We start from the raw sequence: 21,278 nt of genomic DNA on the forward strand, positions 1-21,278 counted from the left end.
TTTTTTTTGAAACTTTGAACGAATTCAAATATGGGCATTTTCATTGCCCTTGGATTGTCAGTTTCAAGCATAAGATGACATTCTGTGGAATCCAAAAAGCTCTTTCTACATGGTTTAAATAATAAATACTAAAACGCACAAACTGAATGATTGAATGCTTTTCTCATTTATTGAATTGAATACAGGCTCTTCTTTTCAATACACAGTGAAATAACAACCATTTGTCTCCACGACTCCATTCTCTTCATTTTTAAGGTTAGGTTGCTAGCAATCTTTTTTTTTCTCCCCCTTTTTTCTTTTGCAAAATGAATTCTATTACTAATTTTATTGATTTACATTTTTTTGTTACTCAATTTTGAACTAATAGTGCCACTTGACTGTTCCACACAAGCTCAAATGTTGTTGACTGAATGGTTGGTTTGTGCACACAGAAACAAACGAGAAAAAAAGCGATGGGCTTCGGACGTTAATGGTTCATGGTTAAATGGATTCACAAGGTAAATCCCCTAATTAATTCTCGATGAATGTTAACAATTGTAATAAGAAAGGTACATTATGAGAGCCGCCATCTTCTAAACCTTCTATCTCCCTCATTCAAAAAGTGAAACAATTTCGTTTCAAGTTTATTCTTGTCCTAGGCGTTCACATTGTATGGAATGGTGTTGTTATCTCACTCTTCTTCAAAACCATCTCATTTGGTTTGCTAGATAATAAATGAAGGCATGGGCAAGACTCTGTGAAGCATGTCTTTTGTGCAACATTGAAGGTACACAAACATTTTCGAACTTCTCCTTTTCTTTGATAATGGTTCATGGCTCCATTGAATTAGGTGCATCCATTTGTATAATTCTATGTATAACTGTTCTTCTTTATTTATTTTAGCATCATCAATATTATAGTTCCAAATAAAAAATTCAACAAACATTTAAGAACATTTCTGTGTAATTTTTACTTTCTAACAGTAATCTTTAATTTCTTTTTGTATCATATTTACTGGCCAATCTCTCTCAGAATGACAAAGGATTTGAGTCGATAATCATGATAAGAGAAAGTGAGATAAACGGTGTAGCTTGAAATGCAGTCTTTCCCAAGGTATGACACATTGGAATCTTATTTAATGAATCTAGGAAGTTTAAAACTAGCGTTTCCCAATTAAAATGACATTAAAGGATTCTTTTGAGTAACGCGGAATCCTAAAAAAAAAATCAGAAACTATTCCAAAAACCCCCGGAATACCGACTCTTCTATCCTAAAAATAAATTACTCTATTTTAGAACGATGATCACTCATATTCCTTCTTCTCTGAGTGGCTTCCTCCTCTTCATCCTGTAGACTGATATGATTATGTTTTATCGCCTAGGTTCTTTGTTTGCATTGTGCAGGAACACTTATCACATGAAGATGGCCTTTCAGGTACAATTGTTTCGTGCATGTCTAAGTACGCCCTGGTTTAACTCTCGACTTCACTAAATGTTCCTTCTGAGTGTTGATTATTCACTAGCTTGAATCACATATGTTACAATTTGTAAATTTTCTATGTTCTTGGCTAAGCAATTTTTTTTTATATATATTTTGGTTTAGTTTTTCTTTTCTAATTTGTTGTTTTGTTGACTGAATATGGAATTCGAATTATACTTCCCGAAGTGTTTGTTATATTCTAATCAGTAATACAGAAAGAACTATTGTTTGTTAGAGTGCCTCAACGGCAACTTTTTTTTTTTAACTCAGTCCAATGACAAACTTGCGACCCGATCAAAACTCGACTTGACCATAATTGGAAAAGGGTATAAACTCTAATCAAGAAGCACAACTCTAATCTTGTTATCTGTTTTCCTAGAGCTTTGACATGTTAGATTCATTATTTTATTTATAATTCTTCCTTTCTTTTATTTTTTCAAGAAAAGCTCTTCATAGTAACCATACACCTAAGTTGTCATTTCACCTAAACTAGATAATTACTTAAGCTCTCTTCATATTCATCCAATGTGAATTACCTCTGCCATGAATGTGTGGTTACAAATAATCCATACAATGTATATTTTGCTTTACATCAATTTAGAAAATATTGACGTTACTAATTTTGAGTTTTTTTAGACAACTTAGTCAATGTATTGATTCAAAGGTCCATTCTCTGCCATGAATGTCTGGTTACAAATAAATCATTTTAGGCTAATAGTTTGGTTTTTGGTTTTGGCAAGAGTTTGTTATTGGTTACGCATCCTATTAATATTGAGAACCATATTACCAACACTTTGCATTGTTACCTTCGATTCGAAGGTGTGATCCAACATCTAGGAATGGAAAATCCAGCTCTCGCTGTGAGCCTTTCTCAAGAAGAACTACGCATAAAATGGAAGGGTCAAAATAGAAAAATTGAAAGAAATGGGAAGAGACGGGCCTTTACATGGTAAAACTTTATTTGGACATTTTAAATAATTTATCAATTGGTTGACCTTACTATCATAAAACAAGGGAAAATGTAAGAGGAAAGTTGTTTTTAAAAAAATGTGTCCCGACTGCAGAGTTGAAGTGAAAGACGACAATAAGTGAATTTCGAAGGCACATGGGGGTGTTGGTTGAAATGTAGAAACCAAATAATGATTGAAACAGAGGTGAAGAGACATTGAATTTCGTGTGTTTATAGTATGTTTTTTCTTTCAAGAGATTTGCATGGTAGTAATAGTGTTAGTAGTTATCTTCGCTTATGTGATTTTACTAAGCAAAGCAACTGCATTATTGCTCTTATGGTGATTTCCATGGAATTGCTCTTATGGTGATTTCCATGGAAATGGCATGCTTCCCTATTTTCTTTTTCATTTTCAAAATTATGTTTTTGTAAACTGTGTTTGAGATTCAAAACTTGATAATATATGAACTTTTGAGTTGAATAGGGACAACAAAAGGAACCGAATATTGGAAGGAGAGTATTGCAAGAATAGGTGTTTCCATGCCTTGCTGAGATAAACAAGGCATGTTTACTTTTTCATGGGGTTTTGTCTTTGTAGACTGTGAGTGGTTTTTTTTTAAAAAAAAAAAAAAATGATTATTTGGGGTTTTGTATGTGTGTTATGTAGGGTGGTAGGGTAGTAGTCATTAAAAGGAGGTATTGTTAGCTAAATACCGAGGAGTACTTGGTTTTAGAAAGCTGATAGGCATATGCTTAGTGTACTGAAGGTCCTGTATTCATTTCCCAAGAATTTAGAAATCAATTGAAGTGGAAATAATGGTATATACATGTGTACTAAGGATGTCATTGTTAAGAAAAAGTTAGGGAAAAAACCAATGTAAACTTCATATACATTTCCTATGTTAGCTTTCAAATGATATTGGGTTGTAAATTGGAATTTGTTGAGAATTTGGACTGATAAAGAAAACCCGGATTAGGTTGAGATTTTATTAGAGAGGAGACAAGTGTTTAGTGAGTATGAAACACCTTTAATTGACGAGTTGAGCGTATTAAAACCACAGTAATGGTGGTGTTCCATTTTTGACTTTCTGACTCTTGGGCTAATAAACAACTTATTACTCCCAAGGCTTCATGTTATAATTTTATTTTGTGACTCTTATAAGTGCAACCCATGTTTAATAAATTTCTTTGTAATGTACGTTTATGGTGTATGTATTTCGTGAGAGTAGGTATTTTAAACTAGGAGCTGTATTTTCTGCTTTGTTTTGCCATTATTAATTAACTTGAGTATAAAGCTTTGTACTATAATGGTGCAACTATGTGTTTAACAAAGAAAGGGAGGTAGCTTACTGTTTTCGCCACGTCCTCTATGTAAGTATATTAGTAAACTGGTCATGTTTCCAAATGCTCATTGGCTCTTGCACGTGGTAATTGATGGCTTTATTTAATGATTTCCTCCTTGAACTTTGGGGATGTGAAGAGGACTCCCAATAAGCATATTGGTTACTTGCCTAATATTTCTGTGAGTGAGCGAGCTTTCCTGGTGGGCAAAGTATGTTACCTAATTCAGTTGGTTTCTAAACATTTCTGGGTGGGCTGAGTAGGCAAAGCAAATCAACTTCATGGTTTTGTCGGCAGAAGGCCATCCAAGAGTGTTTAAAGGGAATGAACTTGCTATAATGGAAATCAAAATACAGATCCCTACCATAGACGTTTTTAATACCATAACTCTTCTTTATCATAAGAGAGAAGGAAACCGCAACTACTCATCTAAATATTTTGCTAAACTGTTTATTTTTCCTATTTAGCTCTTTTGAGCTTTACATCGAATTTATACGAATTTAATCAGGAAATGTTTCCATTAAGTATATGTTTCCATATACTCATACTCATACAGTAACCGAAGGCAGAGATGTGAGGCAACTTAACCTTGCATGGGCATGGGCTTCTAAACACTTTTTAATATAACTTTCAAATAAATGTCGCACTCTTGCTTGCCCCTCTAAAGTCTCAGCTCCTCATCTCCTTAACTCCAACTCTAATCTTTACTCTCTTCATATTTGTTATCATGTAATCTCTCTCTCTCTTCTATCATGCTCTCTAATTTTCTGTATGTTTCTTTCGACAATTTTCCAGGGCTTTATTTTTGGAAGGGGATTCGGAGCAGAGGATGATTTCCAGTAAACTTGGGATACACATGTAATGATCGAGAAATTGTCAACCGGTGATGGATTCAGATGATTTCCTGGATTACACCCCTTTCCTCCCTCAAACCCCTCACTAATTGACACGAGGAATTCACTTCATCCACCACCACAACAAAGATCGAGTATCCTTATTCCCTCAAATTTTTATGCTACTTATTTTTCTCGATTTAACTTGTTTGGGAAATTTGTGGCACTTTATGCCTCGACTTCTTATCTCCAATTTGCGGTGAAGGTAGATGTCTCTTGTTTGGTTTCATGTACTATTACACTAATAATTTTGTGGATTACTCAATCTATACTTTAAAGTTCGTTTAAGGTGATATTTTTATTAGAACTTGTTGTCGTGGAAACGACAACAACCTGAAAGGTTGCCTGTCAGCAACTTATGCTTGCTCATGTTTCTCATTACGTGGAATGCGGTTTGTTTTATAATATAGGATTTAATTTCAGTTTTGGTTATAAGATTGCTTTGCAGATCTTTCATAATTTTGTAGTTTGTACTTTGTACTAATCAATTTGTGGTTATTGGTGTCTTATCACTTAAAAGGTTGCTTCTAAATGGACTGGTAGTTTAGGTACAAATGACTTTTTTGAAATCTTTATATTTTTTGTTCTCAGGAAAGGGTTAGCTCATTTTAACACAAGCAAGGGTATGATTTTCTCTGTAATACGTATTCTAAATCATTTACTTTGTCTTTCATTGTGCAGAAGCACTTATCAAATGGAAAATCTCCTTTCAAATAGACACTAACATAGTTTACCATCAACTTCAATTTCTTTTTAAATTTGCTTACCCATTTTAATTACATACTCAATTCAAAAATTTGTTCGAACAACTTATTTTACTTGGTTCAAAGAAATCTTAATTTTATTTTTCCTTTCATAATTTGAAAAGCCAGATTATACTTTTAATTGAATTTTTTATTCGCGATAGTCGGATGTAATTTCTCATAGGGTCAATCCCTTATTTAAACGGTCAATTGGTATTGTTTGTTTAATCTATCATTACTAACATTTGTAAGGTATCCTCAGTCCTTTAAACTAATGGCGAACAACCAATTGAGACTATTTTTTTTCAAGCATCTAAGATATTGTTGTGTTATCTTACAATCCATGAGAAAATATCCCAAACATTTTTATGTCTCCGAGTAAGAAAATGAAGCAAAGTCCTTGCTGATTGATATTAACTTAATTATTTATTTTTTGGTTTACTTTTGCAGGTTCAAAAGGGGAGTTAAATCGGCGTGGTCAAGCTCTTACTTGAAACAGGGGGACATAGAGGGTTTCAATGGTGGATCATGGGAATGTACAAATGGTAGTACTTTGTTTTCCTTATTAGTGGTACTAAGCATAGACAAGTATTCAAAAATTTACGCAACTTTAGATGTAAATTCTTTGATAGGTCGCTTAAAGGTATAATTTAACAAATAAACATGTGAACAATACACGGGCGGGTTTTCTAGCCACGCGTTTTTCCAGAGAAGCTAACAAGGTGGTTGATACCTTAGCAATTAGCATCTACTTCACTGAGTTGGGACAAACCGATGGTGTTTGCATATCCTTTTCTCGGATAAAATTGCAACTCAATTTAGAAATGATACTCAAGACATGATATTTGATAAAACAAACTTATTCATTGTGTTTTCTTAAGGCATCTCCAATGGGGGGTATAAAATTACACCTCCACCTAGGCTCCATGTAGGTGCCATTAGGATTTTACACCTCTAATTGTATACTATTGTATAGCTTATAAATATCCGGACTCTATACTTTCCAATGGAGAAGTGTAAAAATAGATTTTAAACTTCGGACGTCACTTTAAGTGGCGTCCCAGTTTAATGACGTCCGAAAGTTAAAAAAATTACTTTAGAATTAGAAAGGGCGTTACTCCAAGTGGCGTCCGAAAATTATTTCACTTTCGGACGTCGGTTCGATTAATGCCGGGGCTTTTATTAACTAATAGCGAGAGGGGGGAATTCCCCACCCTCTCTATTAGCTAATACACTATTACCTACGGTATAACACCCCCATTGGAGAGAGTTTTTTATATTTGGGGTGTAAAATTTCCACTTTTATAACGGTTTACACCCCCCATTGAGATGCCCTTATAGTAGGGATTTTCATTTCACCACGGCTTGAGTTTTGCCAAAAAGTAAAAAAAAAAAAAAGAAAAAAGTATTGATTGTATGGCAAACATCAAGTGTTAAAGGTCTTTCTTCATTCCTTTTCCAAAGGTGTAAATTGATTGAATGGAATGAAATATCTTTTCTTTAGCGTAAGAATATGTAAACCAAAGTTCTCAATTTGAAACTCTACCGTGTTGAAGAATAGGTGGTATGAAAAAGTGTGTTCAAACTTAGTCACACTTTTACAATTGTAGCACCCATGAAATACATAGCTTCATGGGTGCTACAATTGAGGGGGAGAGAGATAGAAAGACATTGCAAGTAGGAATATTACACTTTTACATAGATACCATGAAACATCTTTTGTTGCCTTCTGCTTTTCGGAATGACAACTTATTGTTACAACCTTAGGCTAAATTTGTATAAAAGTTATATACTCATAATGACTATGTACTCGCCTAATTGTTTTAAGGGAGTGGAATCTTGGATGTAGCCTCATTCTTACATCTTTGGAATAGATTTGTTACATTGATCAAGAATAACATATGTTCTTTTAATGATTTTAGTTTAATATAATTGATAATAGCACTTTCTAATTGTGTGTGTAAATGTGTACAAATGATTGGAATTGGTGGTATTAATATTATATTTCACAGTTCTTATTATAGAAACAAATTTGTCTACACCGGTTCTTCTTTTTTCAGACTTTAGCCCCCAAACAAATTATAAAACAATATCTAAAAAAAAATTATAGAAAGTATTTTAGCTTACCATTTATGATTCTAATATAACGGATGAGGTATATATAGTGTAGAAAGTTGGTATTATCATCCCAAATCTTACGACATCATAATACCTAAATATATTAATGTATAAACAATGATTGTTCATAGTTCATGTTGAGATATAAACAATAGTCCGAAATTGAAATAAATATTTTCCAATTTTACCATTTCCGTCGTTTTGTTATAAACAATGAATGTTCATACTTTATGTTGATATATGAACAATGATTGTTCATATCCAAATAGATAAACGTACCTCATACAATATATTAATATATAAACAATGATTGTTCATAGTTCATATTGAGATATAAACAATGATTGTTCATACTTCAATAGGTGTTCTTACTAATCATATACATTATGTTGAGGTGAACAGTGATTGTTCATAGCTTATGTTGAAGTATGAATATTGATTGTTCATACTATATACACCGGGTCGTTTCGGTTGGGCCGGACCATTTCTTATTTCGTACTAGGGGTATATTTGACTTTTTATATATTCAAACCGTTTTTAATTTCGCACTAAAAGTATACTTGACTTTTCATCTAATCCGTCTTTGTGAGTGATTAAAAAAAAAAGGGTCCTATTACTGCCGGACCCCAATTTGTGTTGGGCAGACTCCAAAAAAAAACCAATTATTACAAGTGTGCCATTGATTTCAAAAAATCTAAAAAAATACCAATTATTACAAATATGCCATTAGTCTCCAAAAAATTGAATTCGAAACTCCAAACTTAAACGACCCGGTTAGATCATTTGGACTAAGTCCCAAACGACTTGGCCACACCGTTTGGGACTTAGTCCAAACGACCCGGCCACACCGGTCAAGAGCCTAAAAAACAGAATTTTAAATTTTTTTCAAAGTTCAAATCCCAAACGACATATTTACTTCATTTTTTGACTAAGTCCAAACGATTGTGGCCATATCATCGAGACTTAGTCCAAACGGTGTGGCCATATCGTTGGGAATTTTTCTAAGTCCAAACGGTGTGGCTATTTTTTTCTAAGTCCAAATCCCAAACGACATGGCCACATCATTTTAGACTCAGTCCAGACGGTGTGGCCATGTCGCTTTGGGATTTGAACTTTGAAAAATTTAAAGTTATGTTTTGGGCTCTTGACGGTGTGGCGGGGTCGTTTGACTAAGTCTCAAATGGTGTGTTGGCTTGTTGTTTGACTTACTTAAAACGACCAAGCCCCCGGAACTTAAGTCCAAATCGGTTTGAGCTAAATCGTTTGGGACTTAGTCCAAAGTAGTTTAAGTTTGGGATTTTTGAATTCAACTTTTTTAGAACCAATGACATATTTGTAATAATTATATTTTTTTTAGATTTTTTGGGACCAATAACACACTTGTAATAATTTTTTTTTGTTGGAGTCTGCCCAACACAATATGGGTTCTGGCAATAACAAATACCAAAAAAATAGTTATGAGAATTACTTTTCCTAGATCTGTCCTGGAAAGTGACTCTGCTGGTTGATTTTGAGCATAACAGGGATGATTTCAAAATTAACAAAACGGTGGAAACAACAAACTGCACGTATGTGTAATATTTAAGGGTATTTTTTCCAATTTAGTTGACTAAGGTGTTTTGTGTGATTGGTGTATTCATGCATAAGGCCATGTCAAGAAATTTCGCAATCTGTTGAAAATGAAAATATGAGAACTATATATCTAGAAGGGTTATCTACTTAGAATTAGGAAAGATAATAAAAGTTTAACATTTCAAAGGTCAGAAACTTTATTTACCTTACATCTTTGAACTTGTAATTCACGCTTCATAATTACCATTATCCTAAGTTTGGTAGATATATCTTCATCATAACCTTCACACAAATATGGAACATTTTTATATGGTCGGCATTGATTCACCAACTACAATCTTAATTATGTAAAATCATTAAAATTTTCATGGAAACTAATGAAAGTTGAACAAGTAGGAAAATCACAAAACTATAACTCAGTGAAGCGATGGTGACCCAATATATATCGTCAAATATACACAGCATATTTGTATGGTCGGCATATTTGTGTAAAACAATGGTCTGATATATATCTCATACAGTCAAAGAAATTTCAAAGACTACGACTGGAGTTCTATCTTCATTCTTCACACGCGGCATTCAAACAGTGTACGAATTATATCAACATATTAATTAGCTGATTTTCCACTCATTACAATAGTAATGAGAATTAATCAATGAAACACCAAAAACATGATGCATATCTTAATTCCATATATATATATCAATCTGATTTGTCATTTATTATGTCATCAAAAGCTGATTTGTATCATTAGCGAAAAAAAAGAGCTGATTTGTGACCTTAAAAAACACAGATCCTGAAACCTTTCCATTAACATAGCCATTCCCCCAACGACCGAAAAGGCCACGGTTGTTAACCACACGTCAACAACTTTTTCCTAACTTTCTAATGGACACGTGCCCCTTTTTCCTTAACTTTCACGACTGCCACGAGTTTATCGTAGCTTATAAGGAAGCTTATGTGAAGTCCCCGCATCACAAAACATATGACTCAACCACCTTACTCTTCTCTTCCTCTATAAATATTATAGCTCTTGCAAATTTTCTCCCAAAAAAAAAAAAAAAAAGTTTTCTTCTTTCAACATGACTGTTGGAAACCAAAGAAAACACACCATGCCAAAGAAGTTTTCTGAAACAAAAGAAACGAGTTTTTCTAGGAAAATGACGGAATATGACAGTGAGCATGAAAGTGGGGGATCATCAGAAGAATTTACCGAGTCACCGAAGTCGGTATGGAAGACTGATGAGTCGAAAGAGAGTCGGGGACTTCGGGTTGTTCATCATCAAGTTTTGAGGATTAGAGAAGAAGACTCACATCTTGGTGAAGATATTGGTGAAGGATTAAGTACGCTTGCTTTTCTTCATATGAAATCGAATTTTGACGCGTTCTTGAAAGAGAATAATAATAATTCTGAGTTGTTGGTATTGAAGTCTAGCTTGCCTTCTTCTCCTCTAAAAGGCAAGACTGCGATCAAGGCGTTTCACTGAATCGATGTCGAAAGGTTTTATTAATTCACCTTGATTTGATTTCATTTTTAGAATTTTAGCTTTTGAAAATTTTATTTTCTTCTCCCATGATCTTTTTATTTGGAATCTTCTTTACGGTTTAATGCTTTAAAACAACCCCACTAGAAGACAAAAACTATGTAACTCTTCTTTCACAAACATTGTAAAAAAATAGTTTAACTAATTTGTTTATTTTTACTATGTTCTGATATTAAATTGTTTTTTATTGTATAGGAATTATTGTGAAAACGAGAGCAGGAAGGCATGTCAACAGATGTTGGAGTTAGAAGAAGTGCTTTGCTTCTTTTGTTTTTATTTTTAGTGTTTAATTACATCTTGGGATCGACATCCTTCTGTACATATAGAGCTTGGGGAAAAAAATTGTAGCTGCCTTTGGCAATTTTTCCGTTTTTACTTCTTTCTAATTTTATAACTACAAAGTATCGCCAACCCTAGTGGAACCTAACACCTGTGATGTCTTGAAAAAAAAATAGTAGTTATAATAGTGTATGATTCACCATATGAGTAGTGTGTTAGTAGTAATCCGCCCTGGGCTCAGCCTCTAAAAATAAAGGGCATAAAGTATTAGAATGTTTGCACTGCTGAAGTGGCTTATAAATTTCATCACAATTGAAACACAAGCGTTTATGAACACGAGTTGTTGTCGGTTTATATTGTGCATATATTTGCAACTGGAGAAGAAATAAAATAATCTCGTCAATATTCATATATAGCAGTAAATTCCTCTCCTATCATTTGCAAGGGCCATTGTAGAAAGCTGTATTTTACTTTCCATGTATAGAGCGCGACTTGCGCTCAGATATAGTGTGTATAGAGCGCGACTTGCGTCTCAGACTTTCGTGATGTCCGAGTAGCTAGTAGCTAGAGCGCGATCCTCATTCTTCTCTAGCACAAACAGAGAGCAACCCGCGCCCCGTGTTTCTCAAGCCACCGAATTGTTTTGTTTCCTATTTTGTAAACTCTATATAAACAATTGTAATCTATTTAGAATTCAATTAAGTAAATATATACTGAATTGAATTGAATTCTCTTGTTCTACATGGTATCAGAGCTAAACCATTGAAATCCGTTGCGTATTACAACCATTAATCAAACCATCCTTGAATCTTTGAATCTCACACCCAAATTTTTTCCAAAACCTAAACCTAAAACCCAAATTTTTCGTTTTTTTCTGCAATGGCTGGATCTGATAACAATTCTTCCAACGTCATTCATCACTACTACACCCCACAAGACAACTCTGTATTCCCAAAATCTATTTTATTAGATGAGTCCAACTATACTATATGAGCTCCTCTCATGCGGATGCATATTGGAGCAAGGGGAAAGATTGGTTTTTTGACTGGCGCAAATGTTGAACCGGATATGAATTCGACCGAATATGAAGGTTGGGAAATAGATAATGAAAAAGGTGAAAAGTTGGCTTATTGATTATATGGAGATTTCTCTTATGAATCAATATATTCATCTTCCTACTGCAAAAGACATTTGGGAGGCTGTGGAGAAGACCTTCTATGATGACTCTGATGAAACTTGAATTTTTGAATTGAATACGAAGTGCTTTGAAGCGAAGCAGAATGGGAGACCTATTCCTTCCTATTACAATGAATTGATGGCCATGTTCCAGGAGATTGATCAAAGGGTGACCTCCCAGAATAACAATGTTGCGGTACCGTAGTTTAGACACGTCAACAATGTCTAGATTGCGGGTTCATATATTTTTGCGTGGACTCGATTCGGAGTATGATCAGGCGCGTAGAGAGATTCTTCGCAAGGACCCTAAATTTTCCTTAGAGCAAAGCTATACTTACATTCACAAGGTGCAATCAGAGAAATAGGCTATGGGGCGTTCTGTATCAACTGAATCATCTGTCTTGGCTGTTCATAGCAAGACAATTACTCCACCCGGTTTCTTTGGTTCTTCACGCAACCCTAAAGGTAAATCCAATCCTTATGCAGATAAAAAGTGCAGTGTTTGTGGAGAATTGGGTCATAGCAAGGAGAGATGTTATGAAGTGATTGACTATCCTGATTGGTGAGACTTCACAAAGAGACCACGAAAGAATATAAGCAAGGCTGCTATTGCTAATGATGTGCATGGACATCCAGACCATGCTTCAGCTAATGTAACTCAATCAAGTATGAATGGTAAGGTTATTTTGAATAGTACATGGATAATTGATTTGGGTGCATCTGACCATATGACAAATGACCCTAACCTTGTGGAAAGTCTTAGAGCTTCATCTCAAACCATTGTATCTATTGCAGATGGCACTCCAACTCTGGTTAGTGGAGAAGGTTCTATTGTGTTATCTAAAACCATCACTCTTGAATCTATCTTAGTTGTTCCTTCCCTTGCTTATAACCTATTGTCTGTTTGTCAAATCATTCTAGCACTTACATGTACTGTGACGTTTTATCCATTCTTCTGTGTTTTTCAGGACATTCTGACTTGACAAGTCCTTGGTTATGGTGTTAGAAGGGGGAAACTGTACTATCTGGATTTGACAGAAACTGGAGAGAAACAGAAGAATTCTCTGGGGCAAGCTAATTAGGCCAATAGGGTCGAGAATGCAAAAGAAGTTGTGTGGTTATGGCATCGTAGGTTAGGTCATCTTTCGTTTAGTTATCTTAAGAGGTTGCAACCTTAGTTATTTTCAGTTATTAGTGATTCTGAGTTTCATTGTGACATTTGTGAACTGGCCAAGAGCCATCGTATTTCATATTCACTAAGTTTTAATAGATGTCCTGTTCCTTTTATGAAAATTCACTCTGATGTTTGGGGTCCTGCCAAAGTTTCTTCTTTTTCTAGAGTTCGCTATTATGTGACTTTTATTGATGATTGCACTCGCATGACTTGGGTGTCATTATTGAAAAACAAAAGTGATGTATATGAGATGTTTACTGGGTTTTACAAAATGGTGGTGACCAAGATCAACAAAATCTATTAGGGTTTTCACCGATAATGGTGGCTTAATTTGTGAATGGCCTCATGTCTGAATTTTGTCGGTCAATTGGAATTCGTTATCAAACCTCCAATTCTGGTACCCCCCAACAAAATGGTTTAGCAGAACGGAAGAACAGGTAGTTGTTGGAAGTTGTTCGTGCTTCCTTGTTTGGCATGGATGTACCTCGATCCTACTGGGGGTGAAGTAGTGAAATTAGCCACCTATGTTATAAACCGTACTCCCTCACGGGTAATTGAGTTCCAGAATCCTTATCAGAAACTCCATACACTTTTGTCCATCCCATCCATCCCTAACTTGGAGCCTCGGGTGTTTGGATGTACAACTTATGTCCATATCCCACAACCAGAACGAAGTAAACTTGATCCTCGTGTGAAGAAGTGTATTTTTGTGGGTTATGCCGAGTTTCAGAAAAGGTATATGTGTTTTGATCCAATTACTGACAAGATGCATATATCTTTTGATGTCTCATTCCATGAATCCGACCCAGATACTTTCGGGGGAGTTTCTCGATCTTTCCCTTCGGGGGAGAGTGCGGTGAAAGGAATCACGATGTCTTTGGGGAATTGGAACACTTGGAGGAACAATTTGAAGTTCCCGGCGAGAAATTGATCCCGTAGCGGTAGAGATAGAAGCACATGAACCGGATGTATCTGAAACTGTAGTACAAGACATTTCCCCTTCTACATCAATAACTGAAGATCTCGATCAGAATGATCCGCCTCAGGTACCTCCTATAACCGTTAATGAATCTGTTGGTTAGAAAGTCTTGAACCTAGACAATCACAAAGAACTAGTAAGGGAGTTCCTAAGAAACAATATAAACCAGACATCAAAGCCACTGCCAAATACCCCTATAGCTAACTCTATGTCTAACCATAGCCTTTCCGAGTCACATGTACTTGTCATAAATCAATTATCTCATCAGATCTATTCCTAGTAACGCAAGAGATGCTTTGAAAGATCCAAAATGGAAGAAGCAATGAATGAAGAATTGGAAGCCCTTCAAAAGAATGTAACATGGGAGGTAGTTGATATGCCTGTTGGAATGAAGACTGTTGGATGTCGTTGGGATAGTGAGATGTATAGATAATTGAGACATAAATAAGGAAACACTAGTTTTATTTCTTAGTCGTTGTAGTATAGATGAAGTTTGTGAGTATCTTCACTGGAAAACTCTCACAAGGCTATAACTTGTCCACTAGGGAATTCCTAGTGGTTTAAGGCCTTGTTGCATATGGCCAATGCAATCGCACTCGGCGAAACGAGATTAGTTAGAACTCCATTTTTGGTAACTTATTCTAATTTCTCATATTTGCTTGAGGACAAACAAAATGTTGTTTGGGGGTGGTTTGATAAGAGCTCAAAACTGTAGTTTTAACCCCTTTAACAATATCGCTTTTGACCAATTATGTGATTAATAAGTAAAAGTTAGTACTGTTATTATGTTCTTATGCATTTCGGGCATTGGAGTCGAATATGTGTAGAAATGTGCCCCTTTTGCGAGATAAAGGAGCAAGGGTTGGTTGCTAAAAAGTTTTATGATAAAAGGCCAAGATTCAAGGAGAAAAAACTTTTTTAAAGCCCGGTCAAAGTTGAAAAGTCAAAGTCAATGCGGGCAGAAACAGCACACAAAAGTCAGCAGACTCAAATCTCGGAATTGGGCCTACCTTATGTCAAAACGACTGGCTTGGAAATAGCTTTCCAATGGTCTCAACCTTGACCCAATCAGAGGAGCAGAAGTGAACAAAAAGGCCGATGAAGTCAAATCCAGCTGAAAAACCCTTTGTGGACTGAAGTACTGAGGTTTTGGGCTCAATTTTCCGGCCTAAAACAATCTCCTCAGCCCATGTACGATTTTGTGGATATGGTATCCTCCATTTAACAAACAATGACTTAGCTCTTAAGGATAGTTAGATCTAGATCAGAAAAGGAGGTTTTAAACTTAGTTTTTACTTAGTCAATTAGTTTTTTAGTTAGTTTTAAATTAGTGAATGATCAAAATACGTAGTTTTAATTCATTAAATTAGATTATATATTTTTAATCTAATTAGTTGTCAATTCTATTAGTTGTTAGAACAAGTTTTGAATCTTAGAATAAAATATTTAGTTTATATTTCAATCTTTAATTTCGAATTCAATATTGCATTCATAGATTTAGTTGTTTTAAATTAATAATTAGTATTCATAATTTTAGTTCTAGATTAGTTTGAATTTTAGTTGTAATCCATTTTGAATCTTAGACTATTGATAAATTAGATTAAAAAGGCTAATTAGTTATTCAATAATGACTTTTTTTTATTGTTCTTGTTTTAGAAATGATAGTATGATGATTCAAGGCTAAAACCTCCATTATAGGGATTTGGGGAAGCCTTGATGAAACTTGACTGTCGTTAGCGTAGAAATTGGTTGTAAAAATCTATTATATTCTAGAAAGTAAGTAGTTCACCATGAGAATGGGTTTGACTGCTTCACATGCTAATTGTTAGTTGGTAGAGATTACCATAAACAATTAGGGATTAGAAACACCCAATTGTTATGCAAAACCATTTCAATTTGGATTACGACATTTCTTCGTTAGTTTATTAAGTCGAATCAAGGTGGAATAAAATTCCCCTAATTCTTTATCATATTGTCAATTTAGTATTTCCGTAGTTGAATTATCGTATCTTGATTAGTTGAATTACCATCGTAGTGCATTTCCATCGTTGGTCTCATTGACTTTGATAGACTGATTATTGTAGTTAACATTGAATTCTAAAGAACTAGGAGTAGAACGAATTCTCTACTCCACTTATTGCAATAGCATTGAGAGTGTAGAACTTTGATAATATTAAGTTGAAATTAGTTCTAGTTTTACTTACGTTTGAGTCTCGTTGTTTATTCGTAGGTAAAACTACCGTTTTTACCTTTTATCATTTCTTCTGCCAGAGTTTTCTCATTTATGGATGATGATGAATTCAGGCATGTGAGAGAAGTTGTGACTGCAGGCATATAGTCATCATCATGAGATCTGGAATTCACATGATAGTCAGGTGGATGTTTATGGGGATTTAATTAGTTAGAAGTATCAGGATGGGCTTTAGCAATGGGCTTTGTTATAGTAACACATTGTTTCTCTTGTCGGTTGGGTTCTGGACTGGTGGGAAGAATATTAGTCTCAGATGTAGCATTATTTGAATCGGATTGGTGAAAACATAAGGTAGTTGCTATTTGCTGAGTTAGTATTGTTTGCTTGGCCATTTCCACTACACCATTTTGGTGAATTTGCAACAATTGGGATTTTTCATTTGTAACATGTCACGCCCCGAGACCCAACACACATCCCGGGCGTGGAATGAATCTCGAGGCCGACACCATCCCGATTCTACCGAAATTTCGGCAGAGTTTCCTTTGTTTAATCGACGTTCGTAAACCCTAAAACCTGTCATAAACCTGTCATAACCTGGAAATCCTAAACTACAGCCTTCCAACAACCATATATATACAAACCAACCTTCTAAACAACATCACATCCCATCCACCAACTATGTAAGTGTAACTGCTACTTAAATACATCAAATATTACATCAAAATGAGCGGAGCTCTATATATATATATATCCAAAATGACTAGACTATCTCTATACATCCAAAAGTATGAACTTGACTCTGTCCTCGTCAAGCATAAGGAAATCCTCCCAAATCACCATAATCGTCATCACTAGGGTTAGGGAAAACCTCCTCCGCAACTGGCTCGTCTGAAATGTTAAGTAGGATGAGCAAACAACTATGCCCAGTAGAAACGCACATAACCAATATTAGACTACTTATAACAAAACATTTAAAACATGCAGGTTTTTATAATAATATCCAAATATCGTGACTATATAATAAATCACTAGCTAGCATAAATCATATCGGCATGCTTATTTAATATTCAAAATATAGTTTTCACAGTCATCATACAACTATTGTGGCCGTTGCATCCTATTAGAATGGTGAGGGTGCGGTACGGTACTTCGGCCCGATCCGCGAGGCAATCTCGGTTCAAGATTTCTTTCAAGTGTGAACCATGCACCGTTGTTTTCGATTTTACCGCAGGAGGGGAGCTGAAATGCCGTTGTTATGTTCAGTAAACACAAAATCCCCAAAGCTTTTAGGGCTCGGGTGGGCCCTGGGACCCACGACCCCCATACGGGCTGTCACCTAACTTACGGTGGTCAACCGTTCGACGATTCTGGACTTTCGGGATCCCGATACACATCCGAGTGGACTAAACTCTCACTCCTCGCGTCTAAACCTCATCGAGGTAGCATGTAACCCCACACAAGCTAATCACCATACAGCGTGACACGTACAAGCATGGTTATCTAGAAAAGTAGAAAAGTAATTCCCGGACTACATCCAGTGATGCATCCCTTTAAAGGTGGCCCACCACCTCGAAAGGTGTACACCACAGTTGGAATCCTAGAGCGAACTACCGTCTCCGGAAATGCGACAACAGTTCCTTCTTTATAGGAATTCACAATTCCTTTTCTAAATCCCCTCGTGATAAACATAGTAATATCTATATATATATACTCGTATTACCGATTGTTTTCAAATACTCTAGTTACATATTTAGTTTTTCTTTTAAAACGGTTGATTCTGTAGGTGTGAGTTCCTGGATTTCCCATAATCGAGTAGAACAACCTATGACTCCCAAACGGGCCAGTCATAGTAAATAACAACCGATGATTCCCAAATGGCGAATCATCGTAAATAACACGACCATCCCAGGAACAATCCAGAACCTCCCACCTAGTTACAAACACCCGGGTAATCCTCACCCGCATACAAAATTCATCTCTCTGTCTCTTTACTGAGACAAGAGACGCGAACCCTTCCCAAAACCAGTTTTCTCTTTTAACAAAGAAAACAAACCTCCACTACCCCCGATTTTACAAAAAAAAACCCATTTCACACGAAAGCTATCTATATATATAGTTTATAGCGAGGAAATACACTGCAAAACATGAATATCATATATACATGCATGGTTGATACGCAACTATCTATTTCCTATTTAAACAATTCAAATCATGCATGAAAATAAGCAGACTATATATTGGTATGTAGGTTCCTACCTTAGCAAGCTCCTTCTCCTCAAGCCCACTTAACCAAATTGAGCCCGCTTAACCGAATCAACTCGAATTCACTCCTATAACAGTATATACATATATGTCGGTTGTTAGAATTGATCGAACAACGAGGAATTCTTAACTAGTGTAACTCGAGAAGAAATCTCGACGTTAAGAAGTTGGTTTCGGGTATTTTTTTTTCTATAACTACTGTCAACAGAGCTACAGGCCATTTCGGGCACTGTTACTCTGACGGTCTTTTCGGCTATTTCGGGCCATGGCAGGCCCTCATATCAATGCCAATCCTATCACATCTCAATTCAAATTTCAAATTTCAACTACAACCAATCCCACGCCCTTCGATTCATATTAAATCTCTCTAAATGTACATTAACAGTTATAAATCGACATGAATCTCTCGCACTTCACATTAACAGTTATAAATCGACATGAATCTCTCGAATTTGCAATGAATAACCAAGTTCTTACCAGGTCAGCAGCAAAAATTGCTCCTAGCTCGCTGCTCCACCAGAAATCGCTCCACTCTATCGCCACCCACAGCTGCTGTCGACATAACAACCACCCCATTCAATTATCTTTCATCAAATACCACTAATTAACTCGAAATCGAGTTTACACTATCGATTTGTAGGCAAAATTCACTAACCTTTCGCGAAAACCCGACGCACTCCAAGAATTTTTGGCTCCACCACTATTTCACTCCACTCTAGCTCCTCCAAACTGCCACTGCTGAAGTACATCACCCCCAACTCAATTAATTCCATCAAGACAATCCCAAGCTATCTAAATCGAGTCTAAATAATTATTTGAAACAAAAATGAAACTCACCTTTCACATTGTTTCGGCAAAATTCGAATTTTGTGAATCTCCACACTTGAATTCACTATTTCTTAAGATTGGTGCGAAGAATTGTTGGTTTTAATCACCGAATTTGAGAGAATTTGAGTTTCTCTCTCCTAGGGTTTAAAGGATTGAGAAATTGGGGAAAAGATGGGTCGCGATTTGGGGTTGTTTGGTCGCGATTTTCTGTTTTCTGATTTTTTTTTTTTTTTTTTTTTTTTTTTTTTTTTTTTTTTTTTAGATCGCGTCAAGGCCCAAGCCCAATATGACCCAATTGGGCTTAAGGTCCTAATTAACTTCTAACCCCCACTAATTCGACTTAGCGTCTTGATTATTTTTCGGCCTATCCCGCTAAATTTAATCTTCTATATTCTATCTCACCGCAGGCTATAACAATAACCCACTAATGCGTGTAGGCTGTTAACTCGTGCCAGCTTCGCACGCAGAAAACCGCTAACCGGCATTTTGTCAAATTTTCGCATATGGGTCGCTTACCTAACGTGACTTATGAGTCGGAGTTAAGTTTCAGTAAGTTACGTACGGTTGAAATATAAAACCGACGACCAATTTACATAAATGACCCTAGATTTAATATGAAATTTACAAAAATACCCTTAATAATAATTCAGGACTTTACATCCTACCCTCCTTAAAAGAAAATTTCGTCCTCGAAATTATATCATACCTTATTGCTCGAACAATTCTGGATATTGTTGCCTTATATCGGCTTCTTTCTCCCATGTTGCTTCCTCTACATTGTGATTTCTCCACAAGACCTTTACCAACGGAATGACCTTAGACCGCAATCTCTTTTCTCTCGCATCTAGAATCTGAACTGGCCCTTCCGGATAGGTAATGTCTTCTTCCAACTCCAACGATTCCAAATCAACAATATGTAGTGGATCCGGCTCATACTTGCGCAGCATCGAGATATGGAACACATTATGGACACGTGATAGCCTTTCTGGTAGCTCGAGCTTATAAGCTAGCTCAGAGATCTTCTGAATAATCAGGAATGGTCCCACATATCTAGGTGCAAGTTTCCCTTTCATCCCGAACCGCTGAATGCCCTTCTTCGGAGATACTTTCAAGAATACCTGTCACACTTCATAAAATTCCAAGGGGCGCTCTACGCTATCCGCATAGCTTTTCGGCGACTGGGGCTATGAGCAACCGATTCCGTATCACTCTAATCTTCTCGGTGGTGTCACTAACCATCTCTGGCCCCAACATAATACTATCTCGGTTTTCATCCAGTGAGAGGTGTTACGCAAGGTCTGCCATACAACGCTTCAAGCGGTGCCATACCAAAACTAGATTGGTAATCATTATTGTAAGCAAACTCAGCCAATGCCAAATGAGTCTTCCAACTACCCCCAAATTAAGCACGCCAAGCCCGAAGCATATCCTCTATGATTTGGATGACTCTTTCCGATTGCCCATCGGTTTTATGGATGAAATCGCGGTCTTTGAATTTTAGTTTGGTCCCCAATTCCTTTGAAGACTTCTCCAAAACGAACCGTAAATTGAGTACCTCTATCTGAAATTATCGAGAGTGGTGCCCCATGCAACCTCGGTACATCGACCGCGTAGATCCTACTTAGCTTTTCAGCAGAGTAAGTAGTCTTAACAGTATGAAATGGGCGGACTTGGTCGATCTATCAACAATGACCCATATAGAATCCATTCCCTCATTGGTCCTCGGTAACCCGGATACAAAATCCATGGTTATATTCTCCCACTTCCATT

The 21,278-nt window shown here is 36.0% G+C and overlaps 2 long non-coding RNA genes across 2 annotated transcripts; both read left to right on the plus strand.

Annotated features, from left to right (window-relative positions):
* The first annotated feature begins 72 nt into the window (after positions 1 to 72).
* On the plus strand, positions 73 to 845 carry LOC147480454 (uncharacterized). The gene is made up of 3 exons (XR_015204021.1): positions 73 to 255; positions 432 to 497; positions 708 to 845. It is a non-coding gene; the product is annotated as an uncharacterized LOC147480454 (long non-coding RNA).
* An 8,875-nt stretch (positions 846 to 9,720) lies between these two features.
* LOC147480455 (uncharacterized) lies at positions 9,721 to 13,390 on the plus strand. The gene is made up of 3 exons (XR_015203487.1): positions 9,721 to 10,576; positions 10,815 to 12,749; positions 13,043 to 13,390. It is a non-coding gene; the product is annotated as an uncharacterized LOC147480455 (long non-coding RNA).
* The last annotated feature ends 7,888 nt before the right edge of the window (positions 13,391 to 21,278 follow it).

The sequence above is a fragment of the Coptis chinensis genome, chromosome 8, assembly GCF_015680905.1.
Source record: "Coptis chinensis isolate HL-2020 chromosome 8, ASM1568090v1, whole genome shotgun sequence".
In the NCBI taxonomy this organism is placed as follows: Eukaryota; Viridiplantae; Streptophyta; class Magnoliopsida; order Ranunculales; family Ranunculaceae; genus Coptis; species Coptis chinensis.